This window comes from Nyctereutes procyonoides, unplaced genomic scaffold (assembly GCF_905146905.1).
Source record: "Nyctereutes procyonoides isolate TBG_1078 unplaced genomic scaffold, NYPRO_anot_genome, whole genome shotgun sequence".
NCBI lineage: Eukaryota > Metazoa > Chordata > Mammalia > Carnivora > Canidae > Nyctereutes > Nyctereutes procyonoides.
The window spans coordinates 54,722,162-54,738,785 of NW_026575133.1; positions in this window are offsets into that span (position 1 = coordinate 54,722,162).

Here is a 16,624-nt window from a genome sequence, read left to right on the forward strand (position 1 = left end):
GGAGCTGGGCAGGCTGAGTTGGAATTTTGGCTGTCCACTTACTAGCTATATATGACTTTAGGCAAGTTATTTAATCTGGAGGGTCTCAGGTGTTTCATCTGTAAAATGGAGTAATAGTACCTCTACTGTTGAAAGGATTAAATGAACTATTACATATAAATGCTTAGAACACTGCCTACAACGTAGTAGGTAATCAACAGTTGGCCTTTCTGGCTGTTATTTTTATAATGGCCTCCTGATAGCCTTTGGAGAACTACTCACAGGCCATGTGATGGGGGTGGAGTCCCATCCCCCTGGGACTGACTGGCCAGTCGAAGCCCTGATCCACTTTACCATGATAATTACTTCCAAGAATGTGGAGGATCTGTTAAGAAACATTACTCATAAAATAAATAAATAAATAAAAATAAAATAAAATAAAGAAACATTACTCATGGGAAAGTAAAATTTTACACCAACTCCACACACAGTTCGACAGTTTCTTTAAATATGAAACATGCCATTGCCATATGCCCAAGTAATTGCACTTCTAGACATTTACTGCCCCAGAGAAAGGAAAACTTAGGTTCGAATAAGAACTTTATGTGAAAAAAAAAAAAAAAAAAGAACTTTATGTGAATGTCTGTGGTGGCTTCAATCATCAATAGTCCAGAACTGGAAACAACTCAGAAGTCCTTCTATGGGTGACTAGTCGAACTGTGATACATTGATATAGACTACCACTTAGCAAGAAAAAGGAGCAAATTTGGGGGACACGTGGGTGGCTCAGTCAATTGAGCATGGGACACTTGATTTCAACTCAGGTCATGATCTCCATTCGGCTTAGAGTCAGCTTGGGATTCTCCATCTCACTCTGGCCTCTTCCCACTAGCTCAAGAGTCTCTGAAAATAAAGAAATAAATAAAAAAATATTTTTTTTAAAAAAGAAGCAAACAAGGGACACCTGGGTGACCCAGGGGTTGAGCATCTGCCTTTGGCTCAGGGTGTGATCCTGGGGTCCTAGGACTGAGTCCTGCATTGGGCTCCCCTCAGTGAGCCTGCTTCTCTCTCTGCTTATGTCTCTGCCTCTCTTTCTGTGTCTCTCATGAATGAATCAATAAAACCTTTTAAAAAATAAAAATGCAAATAAAATAAATAGGAGCAAACTATTGATATATGCAACAAACCAGATGACTTTCCAGACTGTATGATTCTACTTATGCAGCATTATTGAAAAGACAAAATTATAGAAAAGAACAGAGTAATGGTTGCCAAGGGTTAAGGAAGTGTATGGAGGCAGAAAGGAAGTGAGTATGGCCAAAAAGAGCAACTTGAAGAGTCCCGGAGGTGATGACAATGTTCTGTATTTTGCTGCATCAATGTCTGTATCTTAGCTGTGATGTACTAGAGTTTTGCAAGCTCTACCTCTCTGTATTATTCTTTACAAACATATGTGAATCTATAATTACCTCAAAAGAAAAAGATTTAAAAAATCTCCTGCAAGTAATTTTAATATGTAGCCAAGGTTGAGAGTAACTGATCTATCACCTCCCTATTTGTAGGCCTTTTCCTATTCATCCCTTCTCTGTTCTCTGCTTAGAGAACATGACCTATCTTTTGAGTCACTCTTACTAATACCCTGACCTTCGTTGCTTTCCATGTCCTTGTATTTAAGGAGAGTTTCTTATAAGCACCATTCAAGCTTTTTTTTTTTTAACCCTGTCTGACAATCTTAGATCCATTATGAGAATATTTTGTCTGTTAAATTTAATAAATATTTGAAATAAAATCTACTATTTTACTTACTTTCCATTTTTCTTCTTTTTTCTTTCTGTGCATTAATTACTTACTTTTATAATTCTATTTTTCCCTCCGTTAACTTATTGTATATACTCTGCATATTTATACAGGAGGTTACAAGACACATGCTTAGCAGAAACTCATATAATTAAGACTTTTATCAGTTCTCTGAATTAAAGGATCTTAGAACTCTTAGACTCCATGTGATGGTTAATTTTCTGTATCTCGGCCTCCTGTGGCCCTTCTATTTCTTTGAATAACCTTGACTAATACACTCTATTATCATCTTAATTTTTGTACTATGGATGCCATGTTTTCACTTTGCATATATTTAAATCCCCAAGACATTATTTTCATTGTCCTACACAGTAAATGTTCACTTACATGTGTTCACACATATACTCACATATCTTATTTCTTCCTAAATTTCCATGCTTCCTATCGAGAAAGCAACTTAAGAGTTTTCTTGTAGTGCAGTTCTGCCCAGGACAAATTATTTTAGATTTTGCTCATCTGAAATATCTTCTCTCTTTTCCTTTCATTTTTGAAGAGTATTTTCACTGCATATGTAATTCCACACGGGCAGTGGTTTCTTTCAGCACTTTTAGATATTATTTCATTGTCTTCTGACCTGAATTGTTTGTGTTAAAAAGTCACCTGCTCCTTTGAAGTTTACAGATCATTTCTCTCTTACACCTTTTAAGACTTTTTTCTGTCTTTGGACTTCAGTTTTACTGTTTGAACCTAGGTGTGGATTTCTTTTGTTCACACCTCTCGGAGTCTTTGCTGCACTCATCAAATCTGTGATTTGGCTCTTCATCAATTTTGACAACATCTCAGCTAATACAACTTCGCATATTACTTCTGCTCTATTATCTCTCTCCTCTCCATCTGGTTATCCAATTACATCTTTACCTTTTCTCCATGTCCCATATGTCTCTTATGCCCACTTTATCCCCCCTGTTTTTCATCCCTTTTTTTTTTATTAAGGTATAATTAACATACAACATTATACTAGTTTCAGGGGTACAACATGCAATTCTATGCATTACTCTGTGCTCACCATGGTAAATGTGGCCACCATATGTCACCATATAGTATTCTCTCAATATCATTGACTGTATTCCCTGTGCTGTGCTTTTCATCTTTGTGATAGATTTATTTTATACCTAGAAGTTTGTCCCTTTTCATCCCCTTTATCTACTTTGCAATCCTTTTGCTTCTCTCAAGGTTTTAATCTGTGTGTTTTCTACTGATCAAGCTTTCATCTCTCAGGGTCCCTTTTTAGATGTGTCTAATCTGCTTGTAAACCCACTGCTGACTTTCTACTTCTAGTCATAGTATTTTTTCTTTTCTTTTTTTTTTTAGAAGATTTATTTATTTATTTATGAGAATGGGAGCACAAGCCAGAGGATCAGAGGGACAGGGAGAGAGAGAATCCCAAGCAGACCCATGCTGAGCATGGAGCCCTTCAGGGGCTGGATCTCAAGACCCTGAGATCATGACCTGAACCAAAACCAAGAGTCCAATGCTTAACTGACTATGCCACCCAGGCACCCCCAGTCGTAAGTATTTTTCAGTACTAAACTCTTTTATAGATTCCCATTCTGTGGTCAAACTTTCCATTTCGTTCATCTTTTTTTTTAATATATCAATCATGATCATTATAATGATCAATAATCTTATCATTCCAATATCCAGGTTATCTGTGGGCTTGTATCTATTGTCTTTCTTCTTCTGTGTCTTAGCATGTTTGGAATTTTTTTTTTTTTAGTGCTGGGCACTACATACAAAAAAAATTATAGTGGCTATGCATGATAATATCTTACCTCAGGGAGGATTTACTTTTCTTCTGGCAGGCAGGTAGGATAAGAGATCACCTTAATCCAATCTTGGATTGAGAGGATTCAAGGCTGTTTTTAGTTTTTGTGAGGGTTGATGTGTTCCCATATTGTCCCTTCTTCTATGGCATAATCTCAATGTAGGCAAGCCCTGAAACTTCAGTGTCTTTGCTTTTTGGAGGAGACCCTCAGCTCCCTGCTCCCCAACAAATGCTCAGACCCATTAGCATGGCTCTTCACTTGGACCTGCCCCTCTGATTGTCAGAGCTTTTTTGTCCCAGTGCATCCTTCATGAGAAATTCTCTCAGGTAGTTAAGTTAGTTTAATTTGAAAAGCTAATGTTTCAATGGCTGAATGTGTTTCACTTTCTATGTATCTTTACTTACTAGAGATCTTTGATCTTCTAACAAAAAAGACTATGGTTCTCCTTCTACTTTGCTGTGGGATGCTGGACAGATCACTATACTATGGGATTGAAAAAAAGGCTAACTTTCCTCTGGCTAGGCATTTTATAGCTTCCTGATTTTAGGTACACACCTTTGGTACAGTCCAAAGGACAAGTGTTTTGTGATGAATAAGATTAGAAAGAGCATTAAAAAGCATAGCAGGGGCACCTGGATGGCTCATTCGGTTAAGGGTCTTACTCTTGGTTTCAGCTCAGGTCATGATCTCATGGGTCTTGAGATAGAGCTCAACAATGGGCTCTGTGTTCAGTCTGCTTAAACACTCTCTCCTTTTGCCCCTCCTTCCATGTGCATGCATGCTCTCTCTCTCCCTTATGTCTCTCAAATAAATTTTTTTAAAAGTTAGCATTAGCAAACAGATTCATATTCCTCCAAAAAACTTTAAAAATTCTATAAATATTTGTCATTTGATAAAGTTATAAACATAACTCAAAGTGGACAATGAGAGAAGCTTGGTATGGCTGTACCTTCTATAGAGGATTAGGTTCTGAACTGTAAGGAAAAGATGACCTGTAGGTTGGTCAATTGTAAAAAATATCCCTGAAAACACTTAAGTAGCCTATGAAGTAAAGTAAGCATACTTGTATTTCAAGCCACATAGGAGGTTGACATTTCAATTCTCCATAGGTCAAAAAAAGTCAGTTTTTCCTCCAGCATCGGAATAATTTCAGTTTACCACTGAAGTGTTTGGTTTTTATTGAGAGGTCATATTATATTTTAAAATGTATATTTAGGCACTAAAATCACACTGATATTAAAAGAAAGAAACACAAACTGAGATCTACTAAGGAAGATTAGATTACATCTTCCATTTTATGTTGTTGGGATAATTAGTTCATAGAGGGGCAATACTATGTCCATCACCAGTAGCATTCCCCCACCCCCATACATGTGCAATTAAGTTCTCATGAGTTAAATGTGCATATTATGTGATTTTACTGTAACAGATTATAACAGAGGAGGAAAAGATATTAAGATGAAAGCTATAGATTATGGACCACAAATTAAGTGAGCCAGGGAACAGAAATTACTAACTTTGCCACTGTTTGCTCAAGAAATGGGAGGAAAACTTGGAATTTCAAATAATAATCCTATGAAAAGATGAAAGAGAAGTAGCATATTTTGTGCATCTGTTAGTATGACATATCTTGAATGTGCAATCACACTATATTCTTTTAACAATTCTAAAGTTTTTACTAATGAAGAAATAGAGGAACTAAGAGGAAGCCCTGCCCATCAATGTGGATCTACTCTCTTAATCTAAAGCTACTCAACCTCCAAAGCCTGCATTTCCCACATTCTAGAAAACTATAAAATGACTTAAATTTAAGGATCCTAATTATTATGAGTTGTCTATTACACTTTGCCCTCCACTTGGGCTTAAGTAAGCAAAATAAATAACTGCAATAATAATGAAAGAATTACCTGCGGGCTGTGAAGATTTGCATAGATGCATATAAAACTATGATACCAGCATCATTTTCAAGAAAAGTTCCTTACTTAAAGATATCAGAAAGTAACCCACCACCCTAATTATACTTCAGACAAGAGCAGGTGGAATTAAATTGGGAAAATGCTCTTGATTGATTTTCAAGCAGCTCTGTCGAATGGAGCTTTGTTTCTGAACTGATCAACAGTCTTACAATCAATAGAGCTAAGAAGCAAGGACATGAGCCACCGGTAAAAAAGCAGCCTGCGGGATCCCTGGGTGGCGCAGCGGTTGGGATCCCTGGGTGGTGCAGCGGTTTGGCGCCTGCCTTTGGCCCAGGGCGCGGTCCTGGAGACCCGGGGTCGAATCCCACGTCGGGCTCCCGGTGCATGGAGCCTGCTTCTCCCTCTGCCTGTGTCTCTGCCTCTCTCTCTCTCTCTCTATCTATCATAAAGAAATAAAAATTAAAAAAAAAAACAGCCTGCAAGGGGTAATAAGTGCTTCTCACTGCCTAAATAGAAGAGAATTTAGACACATCATTGTTGACAAGTTCATATCTAAAAGTGACTGTGCTGTTTACACAGTGAATGCATAAATGGAAGTAACTAAGCTCTCCTGGAAGTCATCCAGGCTATCACTTCACTAGTCTTCCATGCTGGCCTGCTTGGACATATGTGTTTATGCCTTGTCCAGCTTCATCTAAATAGGACTCCATTGTAGCAAAGGAGATGTGAAAGCAGCAGTGAGAACCAGAAGCAGTTACATTTTTTTTATTGATGGGAAATATTAGGACAAATAACAGAATAAGAAATGTATATTCAGTGACTAATCTCTTGTGGGAACATTTTCATGGATGGGCTTCCCACATTCTTACTGCCTTTTAAATGGAGACATCAGCATCTTTCCCAGGAATCTGTTCCTGGGGGATTATGGTTGCTGACTCTATTTTGACATCATCATTTCACAATAAGGAGTGTCTAAAGAAAGATTTTCAAAGCCTCATGGGATAATTACAAACCCATCAGCAGTGTTAAGTGGACTGTGTGAGTGGTACTCACTCAATATGGCCAAATGATCATTAAGTCAGTGAATTAGGGATGCCTGGGTGGCTCAGTGGTTGAGCGTCTGCCTTTGGCTCAGGGTGTGATCCCAGGGTCCTGGGATCAAGTTCTACATCGGGCTTCCTGCAGGGAGCCTGCTTCTCTCTCTGCCTTTGTCTCTGCATCTCTGTCTGGGTCTCTCATGAATAAATCAATAAAATCTTTTTTAAAAATGAGTGAATTTAGAACTCATGACACAGGTAAAGGTGTCAAGGAGCAACACACTCCTCTCATTCCTTCCTTTTTAATTCTTCATTTGTTTATTGTGTTGACCAAAGATCCCTAACTTACAGCACAAATGCACTCAATCATACTGTAATTGCATTACACACAAGAAAATAGTGAATGGTACTCTATTTCACCCACCTTCATATTGCTTTCCCTTTAAACATATATAGTAGACATTTCACTTCTCGCTTATTTTCAACTTTTAAAAGTCCATTGTAATTCCTCCCGCTTTAAGTGCATATATCACAGGGGAAGAACAAATGCACACTGGGATGTGGATGGCTTCTGGGGGTCAACTAAGTTCATTTACAGGCCAGCTTCACCTCACACAGGATTCAGATTTCCTCCTCAACAGAATTCCAAATCATGCTTGGAGTCACTGATTGGCTCAGGTCTTCGGTACTTACACATTGGATTAGGACTGCAGACAATGTGAAAGCCCCGTTCTGTACCTTCTGATATCCACTGAAAGGAGAAGATGGGTCTCCTTGCTCTATCATGCTGGGTGGTAAGTGCTGGGATAGAGTTACACAGAATGCTGCTAATCTTTCCTCAGTCGTGGGAAGGGAGGAAGTGGGCAGAGACTAAAGAGGCAACCATGCCTGTAAGACCTTTCTCTTTTGTTCTGTTTCTTCAAGTTCTATCTTTTCTTCTTCCTCCTACTCTTTTCTTTTCTTATCCACTTTCATCTACCTCTTCTCTTTTACTTTCTATTTTCTTCTCTCGCTGCCTTTCCTCTTCCCCTGCTCAGACTGCAGTATTACTACCTGCCCCAGGTACTCACACAGGCAATGCATAGCAATGTTGCGTGTTTTGCTATTCCCACAAAACAATGCATTTTGTTATGTCTGTGGACTTTTGCGCATATGTAGCCAAGCACACCACATGTTCTGAAAATATTAAAATATGATCACAATGGGGGACTTACCAACTAAACACCAATCCAATCAATCCCAGGTCTGAGGTTTAGTAAGAAATGAAATATGACAAGGGGAAAAGAAGTTCACTTAAATTTATTCACTGCTGAGGAATATAGAAATCTTTAAGTAGGAAAATCTTATATAGGATATTAGTGAGACTCTGGAAGAGAAAAGAGCAAAATAGGCTTTTGTGGATTTAAAGATTCCAGTAAGCATCAAGACTGTTGGTTTGGGATCAATAAAAACCAAGTGCTTTTTAGCACGACCTTTGTCAGCACTCATGCTCTTGACAAGCTGGTGGAGAATTTATTGTGTAAAGACTGCCTTCACATCCTCAGAATTAAAAACATTTGTGTTTTAAAGGACACCATCTAGAAAGTGAAAAGCAACCCATAATATGGAAAGATTTTGTAAGTCATATATCTGATAGGGGGCATGTATCTAGACTATATAAAGGTATCTTACAATTCAACAGTTAAAAGACAAATAAACCAATTAAAAATGAACAATGAAAAAAATTTAAAAAATAAAAATGAACAATGGACCTAAATAGACCTTCCTCCAAAGAATACATACAAATGTCTAAAAAGCAAATGAAAAGATGCTCAACATCATTAGCCATCAGGGAAATGCAAATCAAACCACAACTTTATACCTCTAGTATGGCTATAATTAAAAAGACAGATGATAACAAGTATTGACTAGTGTGTGGAGATACTGAAACCCTCATGCACTTCTAGAAGGCATGTAAAATGGTGGACCTACTTTAGAAAACAGTTGGGCAGTTCCTCAAAAGATCAAATGTAAAGTTACAATATGATCCAGCAATTTTACCTCTATGTATTTACCCTAGATAAACAAAACTATGTGTCCACACAAACACTTGTACACAAATGTTCTTTGCAGACATAATCTTCATGATAGCTAAAAAGTAGAAATTACACAAAACAATCTCAAACATAATTTTGCTGAAACTACTGTAATTACAAATAGTCAATTATTTTAACTTTTTAAAGGAGGTGTCTTAAAACATATAATCTAGATAGGAAATTATTTTTGACAGCCTATAAGAGTGTCTATGATATAGTAATTCCAGGGTTCTTCAATAAAGAGTAGTCTAACCAAGAGAAGATGACTGACAACTCTAAGCCTGGAGGCAAAAGTGAACATATAAGATTAGAAGGAATTATTTCATCTCAATACCATCAGAGTTCATGTAATTTTTTTTAAAAAATCATGTTAAAAGCATTCTAAACTGGTAAGAAAGAAGTAAAACTTACACTATTTGCATATGACATGACACTATATATAGAGTATCCAAAGACTCCACTAAAAAACTATTAGGACTAATAAATGAATTCAGCAAAATCACAGGATACAAAATCAATGTGCAGAAATCTGTTGTATTTCTATACACTAATGAAGAAGCAGCAAAGATAAATTAAGAAAACAATTCCATTTGCAATTGCACCAAAAAAAATATTAAGATATCTCAGGATAAACCTAACCAAAGAAGTGAAAGATCTGTACTCTGAAAACTATAAAACACTGATGAAAGAAATTAAAGAACACAAAGAAATGGAAAGACATTCCATGCTCATGAGTGGGAAAAACAAATATTTTATAATGTCTATACTACCCGAAGCAATCTACACATTTCATGCAATCCCTATCAAAATACCATCAGCATTTTGCACAGAACTAGAAAAAACTATCCTAAAATTTGTATGAAATCACAAAAGACCTCAAATAGCCAAAGCAATCCCAAAAAACAAAAACAAAACTGGAGATGTCACAATTCCAGACTTCAAGTTATGTTACAAAGCTGTAGTAATCTAATCAATATGGTACTGGTACAAAAGTAGACATAAAGAACAATGAAACAGAATAGAAAATCCAGAAATAAACCCACAATTTTATGGTTAATTAATCTTTAACAAAGCAGGAAAGAATAACCAATGGGAAAAAGACAGTCTTTTCAAGAAATGGTATTGGAAAAACTGGACAGCTACATGCAAAAGAATGAAACTGGACCACTTTCTTATACCATTCACAAAAAATGCAGATTAATATACAAATGTGGGACCAGAAACCATAAAAATCCTTGAAGAGAGTACAGACAGTAATGTCTCTGACATGGGCTGGAGCAACATTTTTCTGGACATGTCTCCTGAGGCAAGGGAAATAAATGCAAAAATAAACTACGGGGACTATATCAAAATAAAAGCTTCTGCACAACAAAGGAAACAATAAAGCTAAAAGGCAACCTACTGAATAGGAGATGATATTTGCAAATGACATATCTGTTAAAGGGTTAGGATCCAAAATATATCAAGAATGGATGTGGCTTGAGGCGTCTGGCTGGCTCATTCAGCAGAGCACAAAACTCTCAATCTCTGGGTCATGAGTTCAAGTCCTACAATTGGCATGGAGCCTACTTAAAAGAAAAATGTAAGAAAAAAAAGAAAAAAGATACAACTCTGGGTGTTATTCTGTATGTTGGCAAATTGAACACCAATAAAAAATAAATTTATTATAAAAAAAAGAGATACAACTCAACACCCAAAAACCAAATAATCTAACTAAAAAATGAGCAGAAGATATGCACAGACATTTCTCCAAAGAAGATATCTAGGTGGCCAACAGACACTGAAAAGACGCTTAAATCACTTACCTTTAGGGAAGTGCAAATCAAAACTACAATGAGACATCACCTCACACCTGTCAGAATGACTAAAATCAACAACACAAGAAACAAGTGTTGTTGAGGATGCAGAGAAAGGGGAACCTTCATGCACTGTTGGTGGGAATGCAAACTGGAGCAGCCACTGTGGTAAACAGCAGAGAGGGTCCTCAAAAAGTTAAAAATAGAGCTACTATATGATTTAGTAATCACATCCCTGGCTACTTATCCAAAAAATACAGAAAACACTAATTCAAAGGGATACATGCACCCCTCTGTTTATAGCACCATTATTTACAATAGCCAAATTATTGAAGCAGGCTGAGGGTCCATCAACTGATGAATGGATAAAGAAGATGTGTGCGTTTGTGTGTGTGTGTGTGTGTGTGTGTATACACATATTATTCAGCCATAAAAAAGAATGAGATTTTACCATTTGCAATGACATGGTTTGAGTTACATAGTATAATACTAAATGAAATAAGTCAGCCAGGGAAGGACAAATGCCATATGATTTCATTCATATGTGGGAATTTAAGAAACAAAACAAATGAACAAAGGGGGAAAAGAGAGAGAGAGAGAAATCAAGAAATAGCTCTTACCTCTAGAGAAAGAAGTGATGGTTACCAGAGGGGAAGTGGGTGGGGGATGGTGAAATAAATGATGAGGATTAAGGAGGGCACTTATGATGAGCATGGGGTGATATATGGAAGTATTGTATCACTATATTGTACACCTGAAACTAATATAACATCATCTGTTAACTACACTGGAATTAAAAATTTTTTAAAAAGTCATGTCGAATTTAAAAAACTAAAGAAATGAATTCTTTGATGAGATAGAAAGAGCCAGAAGCTGCCCACGTGTGAAAGTATTAATTTATTAGCGTCTTGGAATAATAGTTAATTCCTTCATTAGGCTTCAGATTTACGTTTTTTCATCACCAAAAAAAACAACAAAAATCACTTTATATCATAAGAAGATAGCCCCATTTCATCCAAAATTGAATGCTGCAATTGGTGTGGTGGTGGAGTTGTGACAACCTTCTTTTCTTTTTGTTGCTTTTAAAATCTCCTTGTCTTTATTTAGACAGTTTTAGCGTAATGTATCTTGGAGAAGATCTCTTTGAGACAATTTGTTTGAGGACTATGACCTTTATGAACTTGAATGTCCAAATCCCTTCCCAATCTTGGGAAATTTGCAGCCATTATTTCTTTAAATAAGTTTCTGCTCCTTTCTCCCTCTCTCTTCTGGGATTCCAATAATCATCTTTGCTCCTTTTGGAGGAAACCAATAGCTCACATAGGATTTCTTCCCTCTTTTCCATTCTTTATTCCTTGTTCTCTTCTGCTTGGATAATCTCAAAGATCGTGTCTACTACTCTCCTACCAGAAGGTCAATGGCTCATTCTCCATCCCAAATGGCAAAAGGTCTGAGCACTACATGATGTGTCGGTTGCATGTGTGAGCAGAACAATATTCATCACCCATGGACTGTGGTATGGGGAGGGCAGAGAGATCATCTTGGGCAGATATTTAAGCAGGGCACTCATGTACAAGAGTGATTGCTTTTCCTTCCTCAGAGGAAAATACACCAGGACTAAGGTCTTTGGAGGAAAGTATGAACGTGATTGCTTGTGCTTATTTGTTTTCCTGAGGATTATTCCTGGTTGTGGCTGGGATATAGTCTTGATAGCCCAAAGACACATAGCTATTAGGGCTAAAATGGGAGTAAAAACTAACTACTACTTGAATACTTTCTCTAAAAAATAATGATCTAGGGCTAGATCTGGATGAGTTAGCCTTCAACACAAAGGCATTGTAACACAAAGCTGAGGGACAGAATGCATAATCTGAGAGAACAGCCTGGGCAATTTACGCCCCTAGTTCCCTATTCATCAGTTCAAAACCTCCAGGAATGGCCTATCTGTTACTTGGGAAGCTGAAAAACTCAGGAGGATCTCACAGTCCTTTCTTGCCGGAGATCTGAGTTTGGGCACACAGGTGCCTCCCTGGACTGAGGGTAAGCCCAGTGAACCTCATTACTCACATTTGCAGGAAAACACCAGGAGCTCCAAGAATAGCAGTAATACAGATAAGAAAGGAAAACTATCCAGTAAGCAGGAGATTTAAAATCAAAATAGCACCACCCTTAGGGACCCCTGAAAGCTTCATTGTCAGATGTCCCTCTCTATTTGTTGTTTCCAGTGAAGAATCCACCCTACTAGTTCCACCAGTCGCCTTGGCTACCACTGCATAGCAGGACAAGGATGACTGCTTTTTTCCGCCCTCTGAAGGTACATTATGCTTCTCTTTGGGGGCGATCAAGTGACAGAATAATCTGAAAATACTTCTTTGCAAACTTCACTCCACAAATGAAACTTTACAGAAAAGCATGTCAGTAGACGCCTGGGGATGTTGTGCTTTGGAAGTTCTTTAAATTTAGATTTAGTGTGAGTAAGTTTCATGAAAACTTGATAGATCATCAAGCCAGATAGGGGGTCAGGTCTAAATTCAGAACTTGCCCTCTGATTTTTTTAAAGGCACTCGCATAGCAACAAGGGTTTCCTTTCTGTTAAAACAATTAGAGACGGGGATTAAATGTTTCAATCCAATTTTACATATCAAATTCAGCTCTGATTCCAGCTCTTCATCAGAAGGAACCATCTTCAGCCTGCAAATATATTTCATTTCAGATCCTTTGGTCCAGATGCCCACAAGGGAATTAACAAAAAACTCTGGTTATGAAAAGAGCAAAGATCTTGAAAGTTCATGACATACTTTGGTGCCCCCAATTTGGCATCTGCAGATTCAAGCTTACACATTTAGAAAAATTACAAGCAACGAGTTACGCTGTCACTTGTTAGAACTTTGAATGTTTTAAAACTCTTAGATCATCTTCCAACTGTGGTGAACCAGATTCATCCAATTTATGCAGCCTAGACCAATTGGTTCTCAAACTTTTTGGTCTCAGAGTCCTTTTTGTTCTTAAAATTGATTCATGGTTCCAAAATTTTTTGTTTATGTGAGCTATGTTTATAGAGATTTACCTTTTTAGAGATTGAGACTGAGAAAATTTTAAGATATTTGTTCATTCATTTAAAAAGGATAATAAACTGATCATATGTAATATACATAACATTTTTATGAAATACGATTAGTTTCTACAACAAAGACAATTAGAACAGTGGTACTGTTTCACATGTTTACAAATCTCAAGTCTGGCTGGAAGACAGCTGAATTTCCATATTTGCTTCTGCATTCAATTGATTGCAATATGTTGTTTTAGTTAAACTATATGAAAAGTATTCTCACCTCAAACAGATATTTTGTTGGAAATGAGTATTTTCATAGTCTTTTCAGATAGTTGTGGATATTCTTCTAAATACTACATAAAAATTCAACAAGTGGTAGCTTCTCAAAGCAAAGTTAAGATCTGAAATTTTGTCAATGAAAATTGACAATTTTGTTTATTGATTTGGTCTAAAATCCATTAGTGTCTCTTATATTTCCAATTTTCTCACTCATGTTTTTGTAATATCATGCAGTGGTCATTTGGAAAATATCGGTTCACTAATTTATACACACTTTACAAACACTGAAAATTTCAACATTATATTTATCAAAACAATTACATTTATTGAATCACCACTGCTTTCATTAGAAATGCCTTTAAATTTGGGGGCCTCTCGGGGACCCCTGGGTGGCCCAGCGGTTTAGCGCCTGCCTTTGGTCCAGGGCGTGATCCTGGAGTCGCAGGATCGAGTCCCACGTCAGGCTCCTGGCATGGAATCTGCTTCTCCCTCCTCCTGTGTCTCTGCCTCTCTCTCTGTCTCTCTCTGTCTCTCTCTCTCTCTATGTCTATCATGAATAAATAAATAAATCTTAAAAAAATAAATAAATTTGGAGGCCTCTCAAGCTAACAGTAATGGATGCAAGTTTTTCACAACTCTAGTTTTCTAGTATCTAATATTCTCTGAGAGTCTGAATTTTATCACTGGCAACAAATCCAGGCAATTGTTTTCCTTGAAGTGACCAGGGTGACATTAATTTCTGAGAAAATGCCTAGAAATACCCAAGTCTAACCATAGTTTCTCTGTCAGCCATGCTTTCAAGTAAAAATGGTGTCCCATGAAATAAAGCAGTCAGTTCAGTTCATTATTCAAAGAAATGCTTTTTCTCAATACAATCATCTTACCTCAGGATTCAGCAGAAGGCCTTAATGTATATTTCACACTTCATCACACGGGATATTAAAAAGACTTGTATTCAAGAGTTAAGTTTTAGTCAAATTGACACTTTTTACTGTTTCACCAAAGACATTCTTTAAAAAAAAAATATTTATTTATTTGAGAGAAAGAGAGAGAATGGAGGGAGGGGCAGGAAAAGAGTGAGAGAGAAAAACCCAAGCAGACTCCGACCTGAGCATGGAGTCTGACACAGGGCTCTAATCGTATAACTTGACCTCACCTCAATCATGACCTAAGTCAAAACCAAGAGTCAGGCATTTAACCAACTGTACCACCCAAGTGCCCCTCACCAAAGATATTCTTGATTAAAACTGGCTTTTCTTCTTCCTAAAAATGAAGAATCAATGACTGTGAATATAATTTGGTGACACTGTCTTGACTGGCATTAAAGCACCAGAATTGACTCACCACTGCTTTTGATACCATTAGAGCAAATATGCCAACACAATGGAGAAGATAAATAATGTTTTGGAATTATAATGAAAATAGTTTGACTTCATAGATTCCCCAAAAGGATCTCATAGATGGCCCAGCTTCTGTTGACCACACTTTGAAAACCACTGGCCTACAACAAAGGCAGTTCTAAGGGCTATACCATGCACCCCCTCATCTCTGTCCTACCTTTGTCATTATGTGGCTAAAATATACAAAATGAAATATTTATCCCATAAAGAAAAATGTCCCAGACTATCCTATTACCTAGCCATATGAAATGAATTAAAAAATTAAAGTTAGCAAATCAAATGAGCAAAGAAATTCTAAAAGCCAAGAAGGAAAAAAAAGCCATATGAAAGAAAGAACATTTAACCTCTAGGCTCCTCTAATGAAAGCCCACCCTCAAACATTATGTTCCCAGACCCTTCACTAGTACAACCAAATCCTTCCTGGGAGTGGAGTGAGGGGGAGAAAAATCTTGAGTCTCCTTCCCAGAAACTATAGCATGCAAATTATACCTTCTGTATTTCTTGTTAAAGAGCAAGGCACAACGGTCAGCCATGGGTGTTCTGTTCAGTGAGTAATCGCCAACATTCAGAATAATTCTGCCCCAGTCTTTTCTCTTTGTCCTAAGAATTCAAGAGCTCTCAATTTTGTCCTGAGTACAAGATAACTTTCAAATGTCTCTTCACTGCTTTCCCCAGAAGCTGTTTTAATATATTATTTCCCAAAGTAATCTCTTGGTTTTAAAATTGTATTATGGGGATCCCTGGGTGGCGCAGCGGTTTGGCGCCTGCCTTTGGCCCAGGGCGCGATCCTGGAGACCCGGGATCGAATCCCACGTCAGGCTCCCGGCGCATGGAGCCTGCTTCTCCCTCTGTCTGTGTCTCTGCCTCTCTCTCTCTCTCTCTCTCTCTCTCTCTGTGTGTGACTATCATAAATAAATAAAAAAAAATAAAATAAATAAAATAAAATAAAATTGTATTATGTATTTTTCAAACACACTTAATTAAGAAAAGTGTTATTTTTACATTCCAAGAGTTCAAATCAGAATCCAAATGAGGCCCATTCATTACCTTTGGTTGTTACATCTTAAACCTCTTTCAATCTAGAGTTTTCCTTCCTTCCTCTTCTCCATGTTGCAGAGACCAAGTCAGCCATTTAGAAAATGTCCTACATTCCACATTTGCCACATGGCATCTTAATTTGTTTCTCTATCCTTATGTTTCTCATAAATGGGAATTAACAGTGTAAATTTGATTAGATTTATTTTCAACTTGCAAGAAAATACATTGGTGGTGCTGTAAGCTAATGTTTGGACTTCCCGTAGTTAATGATGAGTGATTGATGAATGGATTCAGCAGGTGGTGGATCCTTGCCTGCTCCCCTTTAGTAAGCTCCCTACTAACCTTTCACCTTGTGCTTTATCTAATAGTGATTGGTAACAATTGAAAAATGGTAATTTTATGATTTCTTCCTCATTTTTAGTTGGCATT